The 7,329-nt window shown below is 35.4% G+C and overlaps 1 pseudogene; it reads left to right on the forward strand.

The window, feature by feature from the left end:
* Positions 1-3,915: 3,915 nt before the first annotated feature.
* LOC148292353 (uncharacterized) lies at positions 3,916-5,187 on the forward strand (annotated as a pseudogene).
* Positions 5,188-7,329: the final 2,142 nt, after the last annotated feature.

Here is a 7,329-nt window from a genome sequence, read left to right on the forward strand (position 1 = left end):
TCTACTAGTTTTGCTTCTATCATATTACATGTTTACTACCAAAAGTTTGTACTAAAATTTGAAATTATACATTAAATTTATAGTTATAGTTATCTGAAATTTTTCCTACATACATAAGACTAATACTTAAATTTTTGTATTCTCCTTTCATATTATAATTTTTTGTTCTTATACTAATTTTAATATGTTTACTAAATTAGTAGGGTTCATGGCATAATTAGGAATACATCCTATGACTGCTAGGTTTGTGCTAAGATCTACTTCTGCTGTGGCTATAGTTGCTTGCTGATGGTTATCCCATCTGTCATCATATATGTATACTAATGCTTTAGTTCCTACTTGTGCTCTTGTGGGTCCAGCTATTTCTATCATAATTGATCCAATATGAATTTGCTGATAGTGTGACTTTCTAAGATGTTTTATTGCTGTGTTACTAAGTAAATTAAGAGTTACTTCATTATCTATACAACTTACTTCATGTTGACTAATGCTACTTACAATACAATGTTTACTTTCAAATCTTCCTAATTGATATAAATTATATTTATTTTTTTGAGGTTTTTCAAAACCTTTTCTAAGAAATTCTTGTGCTTCTTGTTCACTAGGGTATATATCTTTTGTTCTAACTATTTCTTTTCCATTTCTCCTAAAAAGTTCCATTTACTATTGTCAAATGGATTTATTCTACTTTTTCTTTTATGAGGATTATTTCATAAGGTTAAATTTTCTAATTTATCAATTAATTCTTTGGGTAGTGCGGAAGTAGTTTTGTGCACTACTTGATTAATTTATGTTATTTGTTTTAGCTAGATTTAAAATTAATTGAATAATTAAATTATTTTGTCTTAAATGGATATTACTACTTACTACCGATGTTGTAAATTCTGTAAGGCCTACTGGTTCATTATCTAGTTCACCAACTTCTTTTAATGCTTTGATATATTTATTATTAATTTTAGAATATGTCATTAAACTAAAAGTCTACCTATTTTATTATGTAACTTTTCTACTTGTTCAGTTAATGTTTTTTGTACTAATTGTATTTTTTGCACTTCTATCTTTAATTGCTCAATAATTTCTAGTGATTGGAGTTCTATTTGTTTTGGCTTGCTATCTATAAGATCTAGGCAAAACGACACTTGTAGTCCCTGTGGTTTCCCTTTCGTCACTTTTGCAACTGTGGTTTAAGATTCCAAGCAATTCAAGGACACTTCTCAATTTCCGTCAATTTCCTTTTAGTTTTGTTAGGGCATCAGCTATTGCTGTTAGTTATTGAATAAATGGAGGGGCATTAAGGTAAAATCCCTTGTAATTCATAGGTTTTGTGCGACAGTGGAATAACCCAGCGTTCTCATTCTTCGTACTCCAGAGAAAGAGAAAACAAAGGCTCGAATCCTCAAACAAAAATTAGGGATTTCTTTTGGGCTGTTTAGGGTTTAATTGAAAATTTCTCATATGTGCGTAAAAGTTAATCGATTGAAGGAGCTAGTTACACAACCAAAATGACGAAGAGCATAGGAAAAGGCAATGGAAGCTTGAACAAACCAGGTTAGAAAGAGCTTGATTATTTATCTTAGTTTCAATTTGATATAGGGGCTTTCAATGGTTAAAGTGTTTGTTGCTTTCAATGCTTTGTTTTTTCAATTGTCTGCATGTGTTATTTTTTATCCCTGATTTGTAGTCTTTTGTATTGGGTTGAGTTTGTCTCTTAGTGGAATAGTTGGTGGAAAAGTAAAGACTTTAGGAAGTAAAGGTTTTTTTTGTTGGAATAGGAAGTAAAGGCAGTGGTCCAGTGCATGTTTTCACTACCAAAGGCTTTAGGAAGAATAGTGTCTCTATTTATTTGCATAAGAAAATGATGACAGCTGATAACGCTAGGCAAGCAAAAGCCAGCACAAGTGTTTCTGTGAAAAACCAAACAGATTTAGGTGTGGGATTCATCACATAGCCATTTTCTCCAAAACCCCTTTTGATCACTGCCACTGTATTTGGTGGCAGAAGGTAAAAAAAACCCAAATTTTCTTCTTGGTTCAGCCTTGACTCATATGTTAATTTTTTTTTTCCAAACAAATCGATATAAATTTTTTAACATTCGAGAAGATATGATTTTATCTAATATAAATCGTTGGTTTTGTTAAAAAATAAAGCTTGTCATATGATCCCATCATGAATAATATGAACCATGATATTTATTCTTATTTGGTTATGCTAAAATTTTCCACATGTTGGGTAACCCCAATTGCTTTATAATGCAGTATTTGATGACGTTCCGTATGCATTTTTTGATGAGGTTTTTAATTATGAGTCACAGTTGACCCAAGGATATGTAGAACAAGTGCCTAATATAGGAACTATAGGAACTGTAGAGGTTCCTGTAGAGCTGGCTGGGAATGTCATTAATGAGGAGGGTAATGAAGAAGAAAATGGTGAAGAAGAGAGTACTGAAGAAGACACTGATATTGATGGTAGAAGAAGAAGATTAGAATTTGAAGATAGTGCTGATGAATCAGATAAGGAGATTTATGAGAGTGAAAATGTTGCTGCTCTAGATGACAACAATGAATTTGATGTAAATCTTCAGTCCAACTTTGGGAGAGTCGGAAATACTTATCTTCCCTAAAGATTTTGTGGCTGTGGCTTGTGAAGAAGACAGTGATACAAACTCTAAGAAAGGATTTGACTCTCCTAATTACTCTTTTAGATGAGGAAGGTGAAAGAAGAAGAAAATTTTCGGAGTTTTGTAAGTCTGATTTGGATAACCCTAAATTTGAGAAGGGAATGTTATTTGGAAGCAAGGAAGTCTTGAAAAAAGTTGTGAGAAATTATGCAGTGCAAGGCAATTATCATATTAAATTTGTGAAAAATGATAAGAGGAGGATAACTGCAAAATGTAAAAATTGCACAAGGAAAATGCATGCTTCTTTTTTGCAGCTTGAGCAAACCCTGCAAATCAAAACGTTTATTGATAAGCACATTTGTCATCGAAACCCTACTAACCCATATGTGAACTGTGTGTTCATTGCTCATAATTACTTAAATCGTATCATGGATGAGCCTAATATAAAGTGTAAGCATTTGAGGAAGGCAATGAAGAGGGACTTAGGGTATAATGTGTCTGATACTCAATGTGCAAGAGTTAAGAACAAGGCCAAGGAGATAATAGAAGGGACTTATAAGGAGCAATACTCAAGATTACGAGAGTATTGTGATGAGGTTAGAGCAACTAATGTTGGAAGCACAATGAAGATAAGGGTGGAGCCTCCTCCACATTTTCAGAGGCTTTATGTATGCCTTGATGCATACAAAAAGGGCTTTCTTGCTGGTTGTAAACCCATCATTGGAGTAGATGGGTGCCACTTGAAGGGTTCTTTCTCAGGTAAAGCCTAGTTGTTTCAGTTTCTTTTTTTAAGTTGTTTCAAACAAAAACAAAATTAGTTGTTTCAGTTTCTTTTCCTTCACTTTGTTAGTTGTTAACTTCAAATTTTTTTTTATAGGTCAATTGTTAGCTGCAGTGGGGGTTGATGCAAATGATAACATGTATCCCATTGCATATGCTGCAGTGGAGTTGGAAACAAAAGAGACTTGGAGCTGGTTTTTGGAGTTGTTGATTGATGATCTTGGTCCTGTAAGTGACCATGGTTGGATATTTATATCTTATCAACAAAAGGTGACTTCATTGTTTGTTAATTTTTATTTTGCTTCATTTTGTTTCAGTTTCTTTACAGCTTAATAACTGATTGTTTGTGATTATAGGAATTGGACAGAGCATTTGACATTGTGGTGCCTCAAGCCCAGTATAGATGGTGTGTTAGGCACATGTATGGGAACTTCAAGGACAAGTTCAAGGGCAAGGGCCTAAAGGATCTATTATGGAGTGCAGCTAGAGCATCAAATAGGTATGAATTTGAGGTCGAAATGAATAAGCTGAAAGATATGAATGGAGCTGCATATAATTGGTTGATGTCAAAAGATCTAGATAAGTGGGCCAGACATAGGTTTAGTACTGCCCCTAAATGTGACATGTTGTTAAATAACTTGTGTGAAACCTTTAATAGCTATATTTTGACTGCCCGAGATAAACCCATATTAACCATGCTAGAAATGATAAGGTGTAACATTATGAAAAGGTTTCAAACGAAGAGGGAAACAATGTCAAAACATGAGGGGGTCATTTGCCCAAAAATTCAAAAGAAGTTGGAGAAGATCAAATATATCTCAAGTAGGACTTGTATGCCAACTCAAGCTGGACCTTATGAATTTCAAGTAGGAGAGTATTTACATGATCAACATGTGGTAAATATAGCTGAGAAAATATGTAGTTGTAGGAGATGGGATCTTAATGGTATCCCTTGCATTCATGTTGTTTCTGCTATATATCTGTATAGAAGACATCCAGAAGATTATGTCGCCACAATGTTATCACAAAGACACTTATTTAAAGGCTTATGAGCCAATAATTCATCCTGTCAAAGGCTTTCACATGTGGCCAAGGTCAAACCAAACACCATTGTCACCTCCACTTGTTAGAAAACAACCAGGGAGACCAAGGAGAAGCAGAAAAAAAAAAGACCATGAGATGGAGAAGACAGTTGATGCCATATGTGCAAATTTGAGAAGAAAATGGACTGTTACTTGCACTAGATGTTTTCAAAAAGGCCACAATAAGAGGAATTATAAGAATCATCCACAAGACCCTCCACTTGGAACTTATATTGATAAAAAAATGGACAACTGGGTAACCTTCAAAGAAAAAGAGAGGCTCTGGTTCTCAAACCAATGCATCTGTTTTTGAAATGAATGCAAGGGGTCCTCAAACTAATGCATATGGTTCTTAAATGAATGTGCAAAGAAGAAAGCTTCCTGTGAGTTTCAGTTCATAATTTTGCAATTTCTTTTTTACCAACTTCATGTACATTACAATGATTGGTAAACTTATTTTTTTCAATGCAGATCTGGAAAAGCTCATCACATGCAATTGCCTCTGTGAATCTATCTGCTTCTACCTATGTGAATCCATATGCTTTTGCCTCTGTGAATCTATCTGCTTTTGCCTCTGTGAATCTATATGCATCTGCCTCTTTGAATCCATCTGCTTTTGTGCATCCAACTCCAAGGCAAGGTCCAAGACTGTTGGGAGTTAGCAGTAGTGCTCCATGGAAACCACCTGGGAAAGCACCAAGGAAGTGAATGAAGTAGAAATTTGACTATTTTGTGAAGTTGTTTTGGAATGTAATAGCATTTGTTATGTAATAGCATTTTGAATAGCATTTGCTGGGAGCAGCAACTTGTTAACATTATGAAGTTTTTTAGTTGCTGGAACATTTGTTATGTAATAGCATTTTGAAGTTGTTTTCGAATTGAAAGTAACTTGTTTTGGAATTGAAAGTGACTTGTTTTGGAATTCAATGGGAGCAGCAACTTGTTAACATTTTGAAGTTTTTTAGTTGCTGGAACATTTGAAGTTTTTTAGCTATTGTACTTCCATCACTACTTCTAATGCTTCATATTTGACAGGATGAATTATTGGAAAGAGGAGATTCTGAACTGCAAGATGGACTGCTAAAACGTATCAATTAATGAAGCCAAGCCCAATCCGTGGGCCCATCAAAATGCACACCATGCTCAGGATTGCAACTGCCAGCTGTTGAGCCTTGTCACCTCCTTTAAGCCATGTGCCTTACCCCAGCTGTAATTGACTTTGGACCCAACATATTGAGTAAAGTAGGGAGGCATTCCAGCTATGAAAGTCTAAAGGAGCAAAAACAAGACATTGTGGGAAACATGTTTGGATAAATCAAGAAGCACTTTCCATGCTGCTAGTGGGATTAGTTGGTACATGCTGGAGCTATTAAAGAGAAAGAATGTGCATGCATGTGAAGCAAAAAGAAAGGAAAGAAAAGAAATGAAGTCAATTCCAGTCTATTTTCGGCAATCAACTTGCAAGGCCCAAAACGTACACTTGTACTGCTCAAATGGGAATACATTCTTCATAAAAGTTGTTCCAATGGGTGTCTATTATGACATATCCAAATTCGAGCCCCATTGGATACATATTGAAACCTTAGGCCTTCCTACACCAAGCCTGGTTCAGAAGAATCGTTTTTTTTTTCAGCAACCAAAAGAAAACCACATGGGTTGGCAGCAAAAGGCAGCCACAATTGAACACCTTTGAAAACCCATGTGAAGAAAGCTTGAGGTGCAGCAACAAAAGAAGTATGGGATGGAATTGATTCCAACCACACTAACATAGACAAGATGAAGTGGGAGTTATGGATTGTATTAAAAGAGGAATGATGGTGTTGGAATTCATCATGATGTTCCTCCCTCTTAGCCCTATAAATAGAGAAGTCTTCAAGCTTCAAAACACTCCCATCAACCCCATACACTCTAGGTACAAAGCCTGGGATTCACAACCCCACACAATTCACCCCAGCCATCCTACACACTTCCATCATTCCATCAACACATCCAGAAATCATCCTCAAACATTCCCACAACCGCAAACACTCCAGCAATCAACCCAATACTCTAAACTGCCACAAATCACCAAAACAGCTCCAGAAAGCCTCCCTTCCATTTCCCTACGAATTTCCTCTTTCTCAGCCATCACCACTCCCCCAAACTCATCCCAAATCACCTACTAGCTATCATACATCATTTTAGACGTGGGGAAGCTCTTGGAGAAGCATTAGACGTGGAGAAGCACTTGAAGAAGTCTTGGACACCACAAGAACTTCAGAAAAGGGGTTTTTCTACTCTTATTGCATTCCTTATGTTTTCTCATTTCTATCTAAGTTTCTTTTCCATTATGAGCAGCTAATTTCATAACTAGGGCTTCGATGTAACCTAACATGAATATTTTGGGTTTATAAGTTTGAAGTTTGGAGTTTCAAGTTGGATTCATGATTCATGTTCTTATTCGTTATGCTTATCAGTTAATATGCTTATTTGAATGATTGATCACCATTAGAACTTGTATGGTTTGAATTAAGAGTAGACACCATGCTTTAATTCGAATTGAACTATGAATAGGAAGAGTATGTATGGACATTCGACAACAGGGATTAGATACAAGCTTGGTTGTTTAAATTGTTCTTCTATGTTTAATGGGTTCCTAATGCTTAATTTTAGGTTAGACAACAGATGATCAAATTAGGAAATTAGGAACACAAGGTTAGAACCAGACACCATGGCCTAATCATACTTTAGCTAGAATCAATCTTTGAATATGAATTAGACTTGTTACTTGACTCCTTATAACCCAGAATTGAATTGTTATGGTGATTCGAATACCCTAGTCTCCAAATCTGTTTTCCAGCTCTTAAAACC

Source organism: Prunus avium, chromosome 8 (assembly GCF_965620075.1).
Source record: "Prunus avium chromosome 8, drPruAviu1.hap1.1, whole genome shotgun sequence".
Taxonomy (NCBI): Eukaryota; Viridiplantae; Streptophyta; class Magnoliopsida; order Rosales; family Rosaceae; genus Prunus; species Prunus avium.